Here is a 4,859-nt window from a genome sequence, read left to right as displayed (position 1 = left end):
ATATTTAATATGAAAACAAAATCACAGATACAAAATAAAAATTAAATGAATGATAAACTTAACTTATTTTTAAAAATAAATTAAGTATAATATTAAATTTTTATATTGTATCATGATTTTTTTTCTTCATATTAAAAATTTTCTGACACTGAAGCCCGGTGAATAAATGTACAAGGTATAGAAATCGATTTTTTATACTCACTTGGCTATTTCTTTGTGATATTTATTGTACTACACTCACCATAACAGAAAATATTATATTAAAACATTTAACACACAAATTTATAAAAGTACATCATTAGTTATTTTCATACAATTTATTTTCCGAAAATAATGTGTTGAGTTGGTATCAATATATTTTACTAGTTGAGAAGCTCATTTTGCTAGTTACATTTTTAACAACTAGCACATTTTAGCAATAGGTTGCTAGTGGCTGAAAAAGTAAATTTCTAGCCCTGAAAAAGGACATTAAAGAAAAGTCAAAAAGAAAAGTCAAAAAGAAATTGTTCAGCCATATAAAAGTAAAGCAATCTTAAACTTAAAAAAAAAATTAAAAGCAATCTTAAACTAAAAAAAAAAAAAAAAAACTTAAGGCAAAATAAAGTGATGCAAACAATCACACGAACAATTATACAAACACCATACAAACGTACATGAAATACACATACAGTACATAAGACATAAGTACATATACTGTATATCCATATACAACTGTATACCCAGTCACATGACTGTACCGTACTCACAATTATAAATATAAAGACATACAGTACATTCTGTACTCTATACTACACCACTTATCACACAAGAAGCACTATATGTATCAGGCCAGATAACACAGATGCACATAAAAGTAAATCAAAAGTCATAAAGTAATACAGGACTAAAATCAAAAACATTCATTTCCTTTTTTGATCTCATTTCTCTTTTTCCATGCCCTTGTAGCATACCTTTTACAAAATTTGTCAAATTTTTCTTCAATTTCTTTGTTTTTACTTCGATCGTGCTGTACTGGGTATAAAAAAAGTACCTACAACCGTCAGTGTGCGTCCTACGCAGGCGTGACGTTTTTACGAAAGGGAGTACGCTCTCTTGTTCTATTTATCTCTTTGCAGAAAGTTACGACATAACATGTCAAAATGAAACGAAAGCTGGGGCTTCCCTCCGTCCCAAGACTAAAGAAAAACGCTGCCCCATATAAAAAAAGAAAAGGAAACAACGGGAATGGAAAATAAAAGGACGTAAAACGCCAGAGAAAACAGGTAAGTCGACGTTGGTTCGGTCGGACAGGTCGCCGACCTTTCTGCCTAGCACATCGTTGGCGTCATGTTTACTACTGTACCTAGCAACAAAAGCTAGCGTACTAGGCCTAGGCTAGTACTACAGTGAGTAGTTTATGAAATTGTATCCCTAGTAACGTCGTATGTTTATGTAACATTTTAAATATATTCCTCAGTGATTCTTTTGCAGTTGATAAAAGGCCTATGTACTGTATTGGAAAATTATAAACTTCAATTCTCAACATACCTATCTAAGCCTATAGCCTACATAGGCCTAGGCCTATAGCCTAAATAGGCATAGGCCTATAGCCTAAATAGGCATAGGCCTATAATAAGGCCACCACTACCTATACTACTCTACGCCTACCAATTTAACTGTTCCCTGGGTGGGTGGGTCCTACTTATCAAGAGTACTTGGCTTTGGTAGTGAGATTAGAGGCTAACCTAAAAATATAGGCAGACCTATGTTATCATTAATATTAGATGCCATAGACTATGCATGCTATGTCAGAACTATTGCGATATTATATAATTAGGTCAATTCCTATTAGTATTATTTTTTTTTTTCAATATTCTAGTATGTTGAAAACATATTAGAAGATATTAGGCAGAAAAGTGAGGAAGGTGAAAGCACATTGCCAGTACCAACAATTTAAAATGCATCATCTCACTTAGCCTTGTTTGTTAAGAATATCAGCAGAGCAGAAACTTGCAGGTATTAATATTACTTATTTGTATGTACTCCTTTCTCAGTCTACCAACTCATACTTATTTATTATATTATAGTTGCTTAATATATAGGCTATTATTATTATTATTATTATTATTATTACATCTATGTACTAAGTTTGTAATTCAGATAAGTATGATTTTTTTTTTTTAAATCTACATGTATATTTTACTATTATAGGATAATTCAAAAACATCCACTACAAAGTGCAGAAAAAAAGGACAAAGTCTAAACGCTCAATGCGTGTGCAAGTTGGCTCAAAAATGTGTACCAAAGGTAAAATTCTTATTTTATATTTTTATTTTCTGATATTGTTAAATGCAGCAGTTTAAATACCTGCTGCATGATTAATAAACATACCGTAGTAACTTTAATATCAATAAAATGCCCTTTTTAAAATAAAAATAAATGATAATTTTTGGAAATTCAAAAGTACTAAACATTGTCTTCTGTTTACAGAAACTCAAACTGACCCCCAAATCACTGGAGTTGATTTGCCCTTTACAGAGGTACCACCAAGTGGTAACTCAATTTCTGCAGAACCAATCACTGCAATACCAGTAGGCACATCAACTCCCAATCAAAGCGAGGAGCTCTTCACCTTGTGAGAGTGATCATCATGCAAACAACTTTGATAGAACTTTCAATCCAGACAACACATATCTTTCGTCATCATTTATGTAAGTTAACAAGGAATTACAAATAGTAGTTCTAGGAATTTATTGTCATGTATTTACTGTATATTATTACAACAAGGTACAGCCAACCAAAAATCAAAGAAATAGCTGCTGGAAACCCGGTTGTTATCAGCCTCTATCCTTTTCTCAGGATCCTGTGTCAGAAAGACGCTGAATGCTCTTTCGCATATTAATGTATGCGTTATTACTGAAAGAAAATTTTATTGACACCAACAACAGTATTTACAGCCAGCCACAATGCAGGTGTGGAAAAAGGAAAAGGCAAAACATAATGGGCAAAATAAGAACACTTGGGGCACCAGTTATCCTAGGTGGTCATGCAAGAGCTGATAGCGTAGGCCATTGTGCAAAATATGGGTCATTCACTCTCATGGATCTCAACAGAAACAAAGTGATTGACATACAACTTGTACAGGTAATGATATATTGTCAGTCATATTATTTGATTAACTACACTTTGATTGTCATAGCTTTACTAGGCCTAGCCCTATGTATGTTCTTTTTTTTTGGTTACCAGAAAAATATGGTAGGTGGCACATTAGCTCACCCCGCCCTCGATAAACTAACGTTAGGGTTATCTCACTATATTAATTGGATTAACACATTATCAAGGATAAGTACTGAGTGTTTAACACTGGTGTCCTTGGATTCAATTATAGGTAAACGGATTAGTTGCCCTTTTTATGAGGTTTTAATTGTTGTTTACCGCCGAAAGTGCGGTATTCTAACGTTAGTTTATGGAGGGCTGGTCGGCCTAATGAGCTATCATATGGAACTAGGTCTTAAGTTGGGAGTGGCTGCAAATGAAATTGAGCAACTAAAAATCCAAGCTCTTGTGACTGAGAGGCATACACAGGTTGCAAAATGGATCAGAGATAACCTAAAAGACATTCAACATTATTATGATGTGTGGCATGTTGCTAAAAGTAAAGCATATATCTACTTGTTTGCTCTAATTACATTTATAATTTGGCCTATAGCTATTTAATAATTATAGGCATGGCCTAGGCCGTAGGCTGCCCTTACAGGTAATAAATATGATTATTTATAGGCTTTTGTGGGGTTAGGACAGGTTTCTATCTCAGTTAATATGCAATTGTTCTGTAGTTAGGTATAGGCCTATGGCTAAATACAGTATAAACAAAAATAAGGTCTAGGCCTAGCCTATGTTAGCTAGATAAAAAAAAAAATGATGTGACTGCTTACCTTCTGAGGCCTGGTGCTGTATTCATCTATTCTAAGCTAGCCTCTTCTTTTAGTCTTTTTGCCTACACTCTGTAGCTATCCTAGGCCTAGTATAGAGATTTGCTAGGTCTCTATAGATTCTTATACTACTCGAGATACTATATAGGACAAAGTGGACATACGTACCATTCACTCGCTGGTGGAATTCACTTGCTAGTGGTAGGTTGTAGTACTGTATAGGTATCTCTTTCCATTTTTCATCTGTATCTCAAGTCCCAAGTTTCTTCTCCTCCTGGATTTCCCCCGGTGATTGGCTGCAACGTATAGATTACGTCATTCACAACCAATCACCGGGGCAGCGGCACATCACTCGTCCCACTCTTATTTTTTTAGAATTCCTTCTCCTGCCTTCCTCATCACAGTTGTTGTTGTTTTTTTTTTTTTTGTTGTGTTTTTTTTTTTTTTTTTTTTTTGGTGAAAGAGAAAATACCAAGAACCGATAAAAAAAAATGGGGTTGTGGTGAATCCCATAATTTCGAAAAAGGATGCCAATAGGGAACGATGAAAGTCCCGAAGCAGTATTGCTAGCGGGGCCGGCTCCTATGGGTAAACCGGCCGCCACAGCCGCTAAAAATGCGAAGGTGGGGAACATAAATGTTCCAACCAACATTCCACACAAAAATAATCCCAGTGGGAAAAGCAGCACTATAGAAATACAACTTAAACGCCCAGGATAAATTTGAATATCCCAATTGGGTCTTGGATTTTAAAAACAAGACAAGCCAACCTGCCCGAAAACAGTAGCTGCTCGAGAATAGAACATTGGCGAATGAGAGGACTAAAGGTCCAACCTACAACAGGGAGGCCATGGTGAACCTCCAATTTTGGGGTGTGGAGGCAATTTGTCCTCCACAAGCTTTTGGTGAGCAACTGAAAGGAAGATGGGGGGAGGTGGTGCAACAATAA

The 4,859-nt window shown here is 35.2% G+C and overlaps 1 long non-coding RNA gene across 1 annotated transcript; it reads left to right on the top strand.

Annotated features, from left to right (window-relative positions):
• The first annotated feature begins 1,085 nt into the window (after positions 1-1,085).
• LOC117114573 lies at positions 1,086-2,674 on the top strand. The gene is made up of 3 exons (XR_004446393.1): positions 1,086-1,262; positions 1,859-1,995; positions 2,470-2,674. It is a non-coding gene; the product is annotated as an uncharacterized LOC117114573 (long non-coding RNA).
• The last annotated feature ends 2,185 nt before the right edge of the window (positions 2,675-4,859 follow it).

This window comes from Anneissia japonica, unplaced genomic scaffold (assembly GCF_011630105.1).
Source record: "Anneissia japonica isolate Jap-2015-1 unplaced genomic scaffold, ASM1163010v1 scaffold287836_len1076198_cov165, whole genome shotgun sequence".
NCBI lineage: Eukaryota > Metazoa > Echinodermata > Crinoidea > Comatulida > Comatulidae > Anneissia > Anneissia japonica.
This window is presented reverse-complemented; position numbering and strand designations above follow the sequence as displayed.